This window comes from Adiantum capillus-veneris, chromosome 9 (genome assembly GCF_014529385.1).
Source record: "Adiantum capillus-veneris isolate H3 chromosome 9, ASM1452938v2, whole genome shotgun sequence".
NCBI lineage: Eukaryota > Viridiplantae > Streptophyta > Polypodiopsida > Polypodiales > Pteridaceae > Adiantum > Adiantum capillus-veneris.
This window is the reverse complement of record NC_140939.1, coordinates 155,458,593-155,473,039: the sequence shown is the minus strand read 5'-3', so window position 1 is coordinate 155,473,039 and position 14,447 is coordinate 155,458,593.

The window sequence follows — 14,447 nt, the reverse complement described above, 5'->3', positions numbered from 1 at the left end:
AGTGAGCCTTTATCATGACAAATTATCCGCCACCAAGGTTTCCTGCTCAACATGAAGACATGCAAGCCGCAAGAAACATTGCAACACCTTTGATACTTGGATTGGGAGAAGGCCTAGAGGAGAGGTACCCCTCAGATCAACAAACCCAACATGAGATTCATCAAAATCAATGAATCCATGAGAGTTTTGATGGATTATGCTCACGAGGGCTTGTATAGATTCACAAACAAGGATCTCGAGAGCTGACAGATCTTTAAAACCTCTACGCATTCACATATACCCAAGGAGTGTAAGTTTTGATGGTACATAAGTATGGATGAGAGTACAGACTTGTGGATCCAATTGACCTAAAAAGTTATATATACAAGGGTACTATGATCTCTACTTATTTTCAAGAAAAAATGATGCCAGAGTATATATCATAGAGGACTCCAAGAAATATTTTCTCCAAGGCGAGAATAGAGAGTGAGATATTTCTTTGCAAGAGAGCCTAGATTGGTTAGATGGGTGATTGAACCACAACAATTAAGACCATTTCAAATAGCCAAATGCATCAAGATAAAGTACAATGGGTCAAGGGATCCATATGCTCATGTCTCACTCTTTAAACAAGTTTTGAGAGCTCAACAGATTGTGGATTTTCGTACACAATATGGGATTACATTGGAAGGAACAAACTTGCTGTGGTTTCAATCATTGAACATAGATGATTTTTCACACATAGAACAACTTTTTGTGAAAATTTGTAGAGGAGTTCTCTGAAAGGGGGATCAAGCACAACAACATGGTGTCACAAGTCTATGCTTTCAAGCAAAGAGAGAATGAGAAAGTGAAGGTAGCACCACAAAGTATGCTAGGACAAAAACCACCCCGTGGTGTAACACTTAATCAAAACCACAACGTATGCTAGGGAAACAACCACCTCTTCTAATTGATGGTAGATTGGTAGTCAACTACATTCAACTAGCATGTGTGCCATAACCGATGAGAAATGAGTACTCCATGGATGAGAACAAATTGATGTTTATAGTCAATCAAGAGTATGGATCAAAGACCATTCTTACCATACAAGAACAACAAGTAGCTTCACCACCAACTACACATCAAGTGGGACCATGCTATGAGTGTGGACGTGATAATTGGCCAAGAAATTCTCCTCATCAAGCAAAGAACGTGGATATATTTGGATATTGTTTAGAATGTAGTGTTACACACCTCATTCCTAATTGTTCAAAACACCCAAACAACAAGGGAAAAGCAACAATGAACTTCGTAGGAGTGATGCCTTCTTCAAGTGGATATGAGGTAGAATTGACGATTCCTATACATGTGGTGACTCGAGCTGAAGCTTAAGAAGCTGCCCAAAATGCAACCGTTGAGGATGAACGCAAATTTCATGTTCAAACAAAAATTAGAACATATTAGTGAGGACTGGAAGAAATTTGTGGAAAGAAAAAAGAGACAAAAGAAAAGCAAAAAGGCTAAGGAAAACATGGCTTTAGAGACATAGCTTCAACAAACAAGGGAGCAACTCAAGTGTGAGTAAGATAACAAAGGAAGGGTCAAGGGAGAAGAAGTGTCAAAAACCTTATCGGGTGGTTCAAGCTACATTGAGAGAGTGAGCGAGCACTTAGATGATGCCATGCTACAAGTCTGCGAGACGAGGCTAAAAATAAATCAAAATACTAGAACAAAGATTGTTGACCTATCTGCATCCTAAAATTGAAATCAAACGAATGGAAATGTGTAGAAGGCTCGTAGAGACAACTCAAGCTCTAATGCAGCTAGAAACATTGACAATCCCTGAGCAAGTAGTGCATGTGCCAAAACAAGAGGAAAAAAGCACACTAAAAGAAAAAAAACTTGGGCAAACTAACTAAATGAGGGAATGAAATTCCATTGAATATGAGAGTGGTTGCAAACATTACAGATGAGACCAAGTCTTTAGAAATACAACCTATTTTAGAAGTGGAAGAACCATGGCCACAATCCTTGTGGAAAACAATAAAAAACTGCAAAGATGGTAGTGCTATTTTACAGTTAGCACCTATCCCTGAGATCAACATGGATCATGAATTTAATCCCAAGGGAAATACAATCTTTATACAGAGATAATAGGTCTATAGCATTTGAAGAGAGTAAACCGCACTCTCTATGGACTTTGCTAGATTTCATAAAAGAACATAAAATGAAATATTAGGTTAGAGTGGTACCTTCTTAATAGAAAGCCACACCAAAATGAAGGATACCAAAACCTGGCACAAATTGATATCTTCTTCCATACAATGCACACTTTATCTCTTAGAATTGTTGAAAATTAAACCACATCTATGGGAAGAACTGAGCAAATATCTATAGAAGACAGGATTGAAAATTCCTCATCGAGACATTCCCTTAGATGAACAAATGGGTAAAACTCCACCAGAGAAACCAAGAGTGAACATGTGCCTGTAAACAAGGTGGGAGATTACTGTGAAGGAGAAGAAGGGAACACCACCTTGCTGCTAGGACACAAAGGAGTGAAAACACTTGCTATACTTGATAGTGGGGCTGGAGTGGCCATTGCCACCAAAGAAATTTTGGAAAAATGGGAGAGACCAACTCTCAAGAAGACACGAATGAAATTACAATTTGCAGACGAGTTTGTAGAAAGAACTTTGGGTATGCTAGAACATATCATAGTATCCTCATGTGGATTGGAGTACAGGCATACCTTTACATTAGTGGATTTTGAAACAAGTTACAACTTTGATGTCATTTTGGGGCGACCATTCATGTGTCGACATAAAGTGGTGCAAGATTGAGTCTATGACCACATCTACTTACGACACAAGGATGTTACAACAAGGAAAGATTGATACATATACCCTATTGGATCAGACCTCTAATGATGCTCTACTCCCATCTTGTAATAGCCATAGGCTTTCCCATGGACTCTATCCTTGGATTCGATAAAAAGTCAAGATTGTCCACTCGGAGAAATATGAAAACATATACAAGAGTGTGTCATTTGATGATGGAATTGACCAAGATGTCGCATCTCAAACTTCAACCCATGTCCCAAAATTGCAAGAGGGACAATCAGTACTTCTCCCAAATAGAAAACTATGTTTACGAATTTCTTGTTTCTTTGTCCTTACTGCAATGTTTGTATTTCACTAGCTTGTGACCTCTAGGGGTTCACTATGTGTAAAACCACCATATCACGTGCGTTCAAGACATGTTTATAAAATCCATTATTTGTGAATTTTGTTAAAAATATAATGTACCCTTTTCTTTTAAAATTTGTAAGTTTTTTTCAAATTTAAAAAAATAATACCCTTTTGTATAAATATTTTTGTAAGTTTCAAGAACTTTAAATACCCTTTTGTTGAACTCACATGATAGGTTACATAATTATTAGGTGACCTCCCCGAGCTTGTGACTAAAACAAGAACCTAGAACAAAGGAGCATCAACTCAACACCTTATGGTCATGTACAATTAGCCCATTGTGAACTAGAAATCCTAGAGCATTAGATGTTATAGCAAAGAGTAAAGAGGCTAAGGGGCATCTTTGCATTATAGATCTAGGAGGATGAATATTGTTAGTTAGCTCTCCATTTACTGATATTTTTTGCTATGCATTTCCAAAAATCACATGCACAAATTTGATGAATTTTCTAGCAAAACCAATAATAGCTAAAGATTGAAGAATGAACTCCCATTACATTGCATCATAGGCATTATCAAAGTCAATTTAGAAAAAGTAAATTCCTATAGTGATTCAATAACAGGCCTATTGGCTTCCCATAAAATGATTATAGCATCTAAAATCTATCTCCACTGATGAAGCCTTTTTGTTCCTGGAGGATAATTTTTTCCATGAATGGACTGATCCTTCTAGCTTGGGATAATGCAAAGATCTTGTATATTAAAGTCAGACAAGAGATAGGTCTCTAGTTAGGAAGATCCTCCTTGGGTCCCCTTTTATCGATTAATTTAATGACCACATTGATTATTTTGGAAGGAAGAGCTCCTAGCCTACCAGACTGTAGCCAGACTTTGAGAAGGTAGAGGATGATGAAACACTGGTAAGCTTATTAGAACTCATTAGGAATACCATCTATTCCTGGAGATTTTCCATCTTTAAAAGTCTTGATGGTCCCTCTCATATGCCCCTCTGAAATAGGGGCATCCATACTTCTCGATAGATCCTTAAGTAAATTTTGTTGGGGTAAAGGCGTTGCACCTTTGCCCGGGGCTAGACGTTTGGTGTATGATCGCCCACCCACATGTATACATACCCTTATTCTTTCTATATGAAGAATAAGCAGCTCCTTACTTATGGTTCCTAAGGTTACTCCACCCAAACCATCTGGTGCTCTTGCCCTTCCCCACACGTTCCATGCACGCACGCATTCACACACATGTGCACTTACCAATGGTATCAGAGCTACGGCTTCGTGGCGGCGGTGGTCTCTTGGTGGCAACGGAGTTCCTATGGAGCTCGACGCTTTGCGGCACCGAATCAGAGTTGTTCGGAGTGGGTCCGGCACGGATCACGGATGAGATTGGGCGGATCTCGATACCCCGACGCGCGCATCCCATCTTGGCTTCGAGGGGGAAGCTTGGAATCTTTGTAGGAATCAAGCTTGAAAGTTTTTTTTTTGGAAGCTTTGAGATCTCTATAAGAAATCGAAGACAGTGCATAGCATTGGAGAAGCCAAAGGACTTGTGTGCAAGCCTCAATCAAGTTGGGCAAAGCAAGCAATTAAGGGGGAGCAGTCGGCTTCGACAGGGAGCTTGGGACAGCTTGTGTATGTACATACACTAGAGCATTGTAAGCTTTGGGGAATAGAGCAGGTAAAGTAGATCTGTATCTTGCAATTGTGCTCTCAAATGAAGGACAATTGTTGGGATGCATTGCAAATCCTCCAAGCCAAAAAATGAAAGGCTTTCCGCCTCATGCTGAGTGCTACGATGAGACAATGGTGTGCCCTTGGAAGCTGACCTATTGCTCATACCTACTCGGCCTGAGTTGTCCTCCCACATTTCAATTGATTCATCCTCATGTTTTGGAACTTGATGATGGGAATTATGCATCCTCCCCTTGTTGACATGGCCCTTGTAGTAGCCCTTCTCTTGAAGATCCTACAAATACGGCACAACAAACTCAACCCAATTGAGCTTCATGGATGTACTGCTTGCAATCAATGACTAAATTCTTCGACAAATCCCTTTGCAAATGCGGAGTTGATCTCCATGTTTGATGGACCCTTTTTCATAGACCTTATAGTGTAACTGCATCACCTGCTCATACATGTTGATGTGGATGCAACTGCATTTAATGCGATACTCTCTGGAATCCTTCGTCTATTTGAACCCACAGAACCATTCCACATCACTGAGCTGCTCCCAAACCAGTCATGGAGAGGCCATAAGCAACATTGAAATCTTCCACAATTACACAAAATTTCTCCATCAGATTGCACACATGCAATAGTAACCTTAGCAAAAACCAAAAGGTTACATTATCAAGAGAGTAGAATTTGACAAAATACATTCCATCTACATATGTAATGCCCCTCTCTCTTTGGTTGTGAATGGCAAATCCACTGCTCATTGGGGAGCCGATCCAAGACTACATGCAGGCAACATTGTCTGGCTACTTGGCAAAGCCCCCACATCTCTTGCCTATTGCCCCCATGCCTTGCTTCCTTGTGTGCTTCATCAATACACTTCACTCACTAATGTCCTCGTCGAAATTGACTGTTGAGAATGGAAAAATGGAGCTTTGGCTCACGAAGTTAAAATTTGAGTTCGAAAAATGTTCCACCACTCAACCTTACATGATTGCACCCCACTCATTTTAAATATACAATTTCGTATACTCACCCTAAATATTGTCCTTATGCTAACGATATGTTCTTGTTGGCACATGCTAGCTAACACAAAAAGCATGACAAGTTAACATAATTACACCCTTCTAGTTGTGAAGCTGAGTATATGGTAGTCTTCACATCTATGGTTGAGTGTGTATGGCTCAGACACCTTATGGCTGATTTGTGTGTTGAACAATAGTGCCAACATCATCTACACTAATAGTCAATGCATTGGCAGTTGCAACAAGGAACCCAATTTTTTATGTTTCCACAAAGCACATTGAGGTGCATTATCACTATGTGAGGGACAGACTCTCAGTAAGAGATCAATTTGTCTTATGTGACACAAGATAAACTTGCAAATTTCACTACAAGAGTTCCTTGAGTGTATCGACGCTCAGATGGGAAAAAGTTCAATGTCGCTACAAGCATCGCTATGTAACAAAGACTATAGAGACGCTCATAGAGACACCTATAGCGACGCTCATAGAGACGCTTATAGCGACGTCAACCTTGTAAAAATAATTTGAGATCACCAAAAAATCAAATCTGTAGATCTGATGCAAAATAGGTATACATACCCCCCTCTCTCCCCCCCCCCCCACACACACACATGAGGAGAGGAGGGAGAGCCAGGTATGCTCCCTCCCTCTCCTCTCTCTCATGTTCCCTTTCCCCCTCGATAGACGGCCCATTTGTCGGCTGATTATGCATCTCAAACCTTTTGGAGTTCTTGTTTTTTGACTTGAAAAGTTGGACACGTGTCAAGGCCTCGTTTATCCATACTGTGGTGCCCTTGAAGAGTCATGCTTGTTGTAGAAGTGTTATACATGCCTCCTTAGTTTTGAAGACCGAGATGCCTTGGTTGGTGCGTTTGTTATGGTGAACCTTTTCAGTTGTGTTGGGGTCAAACTTGGTATGTAACAAAGACTATAAGCGTTGCTATGTAACAAAGACTATAGAGACGTTCATAGAGACGCCTATAGCGACACTCATAGAGAAGATTATAACGACACTCATAGCGAAGATTATAGCAACACTCATAGCGACGCCAACCCTGTAAAAATAATTTGAGAGCACCAAAAGATCAGATATGTAGATCTGAGTTTCGGTGCTTTCTGCAAAATAGGTATACTTGCCCCCCCTCCCTCACACACACACATACACGAGGAGAGGAGGGAGAGCCAGGTATGCTCCCTCCCTCTTCTCTCTCTCCCTCCCGCGCCTCCTCTCTCTCTCTCTCTCTCTCTCTCTCTCTCTCTCTCTCACACACACACACACACACACACACACACACACACACACACATACACACAAGGAGAGGAGGGAGAGCCAAGTATGCTCCCTCCCTCTCCTCTTCCTCATGTGCCCTTCCTCTCTCTCTCTCTCTCTCGCACACACACATACACACAATGTGTGTGTGTGCGTGAGAGAGAGAGAGAGTACACACACATGCATAAACAAAGAACACACACACATTGAGAGAGAGCCAGAGAGAAGTTAAAGAGAGAGAAAGAGAGATAAAGAAAGTAAAGAGAGAGAGAGAGAGAAATGAAATGAAATGATATATTAAACGTCTTCAAAATCCAAAATGACTTATGAGACCAATCCAATAAACTCCTTGTGAATCTAATCTAATGTCTGGGTACAAACATAGAAGTGAAGTGAGAGACTAAAATCATCATCATCATCAATTTCCAACATTAGGCGTTGTCTAAGAAAGTAGTGCATTGGTCAATGAAGAGCTTTGTCAATGTCCGCCTTTGTAAATAGACGTAACAGGCATCTCCCATATCGCGCTAGAGTTGTCGTGATCCTCTAATGGAGCCTCAATCAATGTCGTGGACGTCTAGATCTCCCGAGCTCAATGGCTCTTTCAACTAATATATCTTTAGTATGAGAGAGAGAGAGAGAGAGAGAGAGAGAGAGAGAGAGAGAGAGATACACACATGTAGACACAAACACATATACATTGAGAGAGAGAAGGAGAAAGAAAGAGAGAGAATGAGAAATAGAGAAACATATATAGATAAAGAGAGAGAGAGAGAGAGAGAGAGAGATAGTCATAGGTTTATGATTTAGTTTTTATATTTAAATTAGAATTCAGGTTTAGATTTAATATTAGAGCTTTGGGTTTAGGTTTAGGATTTAACTCTATATCTAAGGTTGGAGCATAGTTAGGAATATTTAAAGATAGTTAGTGATTAGAGCTTAGGTTTAGATTTAAGGTTAGGTTTTGGATTTAGTTTCTATATTTAAGTTTAGCTTCAGGACTATGGTTTAAATTTAGAGTTAGGTTTATAATTATGTTTGTGGTGGTTTGCATGTAGCTCACACAAGTTTAGGTATGTAGTTGTTTGCAAGCTCACATGTGCAAACGGCTCACAAACAAGCCGTTTGCGCATGTGAAGTTGCAAGTAAAGAGCAATGTTTGTAAGTGAATCCACCGTTTTGTGGGGTGTGCAATGCAAGAGAGCTCCCGCTTCTGTAGAGTGCTTTGAAAAAGAACTTCTTTATGAGAAAAAGATGGAGTTCAAAAGTGACTTTCTACTCTCTTCTCTCTACCTTCTCTATCTTTCTCTCTCTCTTTCTATTTCTCTTTCTCTCCATGGATGTGGCATTAGTTTGGAAAAATTTCAATGGCACAATATCTCAAAATGGACGCATGCATGTCAATGTGCACAGTAATCCCTTGAACAAGGAGCTGCTATGAAGAGATGTTGAGCAAGAAGTATAATAAAGAAACTCTTTTTCAAAGCACTCTAGAGAAGCGAGAGCACTCTCGCACTGCGCACACCACAAAACGGTGGCTTCACTTATGGCCATAGCTCTTCAAGTAACACAAGGGAATAGCTAGAGTTGAAGAAGAGGCAAAGGGGTTTTGTCCACTATATGCAGTGTCATGTAGACGTGGGTGTGTAGATTTCTCATACCCACAAATATAGGCATTGACCAATAAAGACAAGATTAAACCCGATGGCTCTGATCTCTGTACACCTGTAGACCGAGGTGTGCGGGGATCTGACATGGCTAAAGAATTTGAGGTAGTTTACAGTGTGATCTATGGTTTCTTGATTGCACAAATCGAGTGGAGACGGGGAAGACGACCATCGATGCATTATCCAATGGGTCTTGAGAGCCTACCAACATTCATGAGTTTAAGATGGTTGCATAACCAATTGAAAAGCACACAACAGCGGGATGCAATGAGACGCCAGATTAGTCGACATCAAAGTAACCATAGCCAGATAACACTAGTTTTATTTTTCACAGCATGCATTAGGAGATGACATGTGTATGTCAATTTTGTTGGGCCAACAATGTATATTTCCAATAATGACAATTGTGTTATAGCAAGTACATTTTGATCAAAGCTTAACAATCAAGTGATTTTGCCTATAATGTGTATAATTTTGTCAGTTTATTACTTTTGTTAGTTCACTTTCGTCGATATACTTTTGTCAGTTTTGCATCTTAATTTTGGAAACTTTATGTTCAAAATGGTTGATGGGGTGGCAGGGTAATGTATGCCCTGCCACCAATTCTTTTATTATCGGGCGTCGCTATATACGTCGCTATTTATGGACTTGCAACGTCTCTACTTGCATCTCTATATGCGTCTCTATTTGCATCGCTATATGTGTCTCTATATCCGTCTCTATATAGTGACGCAAATAGAGATGCATCTAGCGACGTTATCTTTGCGACACGTATAGTGACGCTTATAGTGACGTCGGGGATAAAAATATCCCCATGTATTTTCTTCCCTAAGGCAGTCACAAGTGCAAAGAACCTCTTGTAGTGTTTGTTCATGAAGACATTGCCTCATGAGAAGTTCAAATCTTTCCACAAAGCTTTGGGCTTGCTTCCCTTTGTGGATTGATCATTTTCTTAATGGAATGGAACTTCCCTATATACTATGTTCTAGCTCTCATTCACTGCATCACTCCCAAGGGGGATTTGTTACCATATATGTGGTAGAGATGTGAACACACTTAGGATTTTCACCTGCAGATGCCTCTATCTAATAGGTCACTTATGCAAGAATGGTAAGATGAACATGCGAGGGAGCACATGTTTGTGTCTTCATTCAGAGAGATGAATAGGAACTTCCAATGATGTACTTCAAGATTGAAATAACTTTGATCTAGTGGTTGAAGGATTTCACAAAGAGATTCATTGGGTACACCATATTAGAACTATTAAGAAGTATTGAAGACCATTGTAAGGTGAAATATTAATGAATCTTTGAACACTCTAATTTTTGTGATAAAGAACTTGATTTAATTTATTGATTTATATAAATCTCTTTCTTTCCTCATATCTTATTTTCAATTGAATTTATTTTACCAATCGTAAAAAATGTAACAAAAATGGCTAAATATTTATTTATTGAACCTGACAAGTGGCAAAGTCATAAGCAGTCAACAAAAAGTACAAAAAGGATAGCATGTTTATTGATATTGTATTATTAAATAGCTCTTTATGAGCTATGTTCACTTTATGTCCAGACGAACAATTTGTAAACATTTTGAGCATTCAAGAAATCCATAAGTAAATACGTGCAAGAGGAAAGTGTGCACTCTTGCACTGGGGGAGATTACACCCAATGTTTGTGTTCTTCTTCTTTCTTGTCACCCCTCCTCTTTCACCAAGCCTATGTAGCACTCCACTCTAAAAGGTGCACTTGCACGTGCTTTTGTGGTTGTTATACTCTATTTCTCTCTTAGATCGTATATAACTTGAATTATGTGCAAGTAGGGTTCATCACGTATGTAGATGTGTGGGTGGTTTTAATGCTTGTAGCATGTTATTTTCTATGTTGTGCAAGTACACCATGCTTGTTACCTCCATTTACACACACGACCAATTCTCCAGTTGGGACTTGGCACTTACTTGGACACATTTTTTTCAAACATAAGAGCGCAAATGCTCAAGAAAAGTGTCTAAACTTCGAATCGTGATGCTTTGAAATTCAAAAAGATTGGTTGAGAGGAAGAGAAAAAAGAAAAACTCTTGGGCTAGATTTAGGTCAAAAATAATGTAAAGTTAGTAAAAGCTGCCCAAAATTTCAAAATTTCCTCTTTAAAAACCCATAAAAAGGAATTGTGAATGCTTGTGAAAATGATTTTTTCCCAAACCCTGAAGAGTGGGAGAGTTACATTAGAAATCCAAAATAATTTACAATGTTAAGGGACGACTCCCCTTAAGATGCTCTCTCCGTTAGCACTACTATCCAAATAGTTACATTTTCAAATCTTGATAAAACTCTTTGCATAAGCTACTTTCATTAACTACTATGTTATCAAGATAGGGATAATTTTATAATGTAAATGGTTAAGTATTGGGGTGGTTGCCCCCATTTATGTGGATGTGATCGACACAGCCAATCACACAGTTTTTGGGGGCACCAACATGTGGTTTGAAGGTATAATAGCTACTCACTTTTGATAGGTACGTACGTATGTGCATGCAACACACTAGTAGAGATGCAGTCTACTTTAGTGTCAATGCAGGGTTCAAGAAAAATCAACACACGATACACAATTATCTTAAAGAGGTGTGTTTCTTGATATCTTTTAGATATGTGGTCTTGTTATCTATCTTCTATATAATAATACAGGACATGCTTAAAGTAGACTCTTTAAATTTTGATTTGAATTTAAAATGCTTTGGAATCACCACATGTGGATTTGAGATTCAAATGTTCAAAAAAGATAAATTAAAGACAAGTATGGATTCAAAATGAGTAGGATAAAAGTGAGGGATAATTCATATTTGAAGTTAAATGGCCAAGTAGTTGATCTAGGATGCCCCTATTGTTCACATTTCAATTAAATTAGCCGCAATTCATTCATCTTTCCAAATGTACAATGCATTCATCTTTCCCTAACTTGCTTAAATTGTCCAAGTGGTAAATCTAGGATACACCAGATAGCAACTGGGGAACCTAGGATACACATTATCTTCAAAGACATATTTAGAATGGGAAAGTGGTGAGCCTAAGATGCACCAAGTGGTAGATCTAGGATTCATCTATTTTCTATAAGTTTCTTAAAGTCACCAAATGGATGATCCAGGATGCACCTACCTTCAAAAACATCCTTAAAGTGTCTAAAGTGATAGTTCTTGGATTCACCCATCAATCCGAAACCTGCTATGACTGACCAATTAGTGGATCTAGGATGTACCCATCGTTTAAAACATGTTTAAATTGGCAACGCAGTGGATTTTGGACGAAAGGGAGAATGGTAACCAAATTCTCAATCTCTCAACACACACATACTTATCACACCTCTCACTATCTCTCCCTTATTCAATGACATGCACAAGTAGACAAAGACTAAGTCAATCTACACACACAAACAAACATGCAAATAAATATAGTGAGAGATGATGAAATCTTGTAAGGACAGAGATGGTGACAAAATAGCACAAACACAAAATAGTATGAGAGAGAGAGAGAGAGAGATAGAGAATCTTGCATAAAAATGGCCTAGAATATTAGCGCCCAAAATCCTTAGTACCCTTTTGGAGTTGGCTATTTGATAGTTTATTAAGCTAAAGTAGTGCCAAAAGCTAAAGGCTCTCACAACTTATTGCATGAATCATAATGGGGGGTTGGTTTCACGACTTACGTACAAAGTGAGCAATGTCAACTTATTCGATGCAAATAAAATATGTAAGAGCCACTTGTGCTAGAACTAAATGCTTTATTGAATATATAGCTTAAATTTGTTGAAATGTTCTCCTCAATTTCATGTCCTCTAATTTACACAACATCAACTAAACATTAATTAAAAAATAAAGATAATAATAATAATTAACACTACAAACCAAAATAATAATTAATAATTAACCACTACAAACCAAATTTTTCCAATTGTAATGCTAACCACATCCAATATAAGGGTGACCAATATCATAACATCTCTCTATCCAGGAATAGTAATTGTCTTTAAATTCTGAATAAAGACTCAACTGGACCATGCGTGATGAAAACTAGAGAGAAGATGTGGAAAATTGCGAAAAATCTAGACATCCATTTGGCATCTCTCTAAGGTGTCCCTTAAAGGCCAATAAATATATACAGGTAATCATGCTAGTGTGTAGTGGTGATCTCATGATCAAACACTTGCATAAATGAGTTGTTCTTCTTCGTCTTCAAGTGAAGGTGCATCCTCATAGATAGGGCATGAAGGTAGGGGTCGTAGTGAGAGGCTTATGTGGAATGCAATTGTGAATATGCAAATGTGATGGTAATCCTAAATGAAATGAAACATCATTAATGATACAAAATATTTTAAAAGGACCATAAAAACATGGAGCAAGTTTTACAAAGAAATTGGTGTCAACACTTTTAATCATTGATTTCTCAATTTCAAGCACAACATAATCACCTTCCTTAAACATCTGTGTTTTGCAATGCTTATTGGCATGCTTGATGGAAAAATGAATACTTGTATGAATTTCATGAAAACTAAGAGTGAAATTATTAGCAATAGCATGCACAATTTAGAAAGAAATGAAACAAGAGAATATCAAATGGACATTACCTGTAGCAGAGTGAGTGACATTCTTACAAAAAATCTATAAAATATATAGGTAACCATACCATGTCTTTGGTTAAGAATGAATACAAGCTTTAAATAAATCAATCACCATGTGGTTAGTTACTTCTATTTGACCGTTTGAATCAGGAGGAAATGCAGAAGTAAAATCAAGTGTAGTACCAAGATTTTCAAAGACTATAGTCCAAAAAATACTACAAAGTTTGGAATCTTGATCAAAATTTATTACCTTCAATAAACCATGGTGTGAAAAGATAGTTTGGAGAAATAGAAGTGTAGCTTGATGTGCTATGAAAGTTTTCTTATACCTTATGAAATATACTTGCTTAGGAAAAATATCAATGATATACCAAATCATATAGTACCTGTGAATAGTGAGTGAAAACCTAGTTACAAAATCCATTGAAATACTGTCTTGAGGTTTTTTAACAATGGCGAGAAGATGCAAGGGACACAATTTCTTATTAGAGGTATATTGAATCATTTGGTAGATTAAACAAGATGAAACATACAATTTAACATCATTTTTCATAGTTGTCCAATAAAAATAATGACATAAATTTTGAAATGTAGCTTCAAAACCTCTATGTCTAGCATAAGGTGGTCTATGAAATTCTTTAACAATCAAATGATGAAAAGGTTGTGTGGCACAATATTTATGCTTGAAATAAACAAAATTGCATACTTCAAAAATGTGTGAGAATAATTTCAAGCATATGGAACAATGTGGTCTTAAAATTATCATCTTGCACATAAGTATTAGACATATATTCAAATGAAGTACATGCAATGGTTGATACATTTTAAAAGAGTCTTCTACTCAAAGCATCAACTACACCATTCTCTTTACCAGGTTGGTATTAAATATTGGGATGGAAACTTTGAATGAATGTTGACCGCTGGGTCAATAACACAACATAACTCAAGTTTCGTACCAAAGTCGTATCTTTTGCGAGTTATGAAATGCTACGGATTATGGCTATAAACGTCATTTGTAATGAGTAGTTATTCTA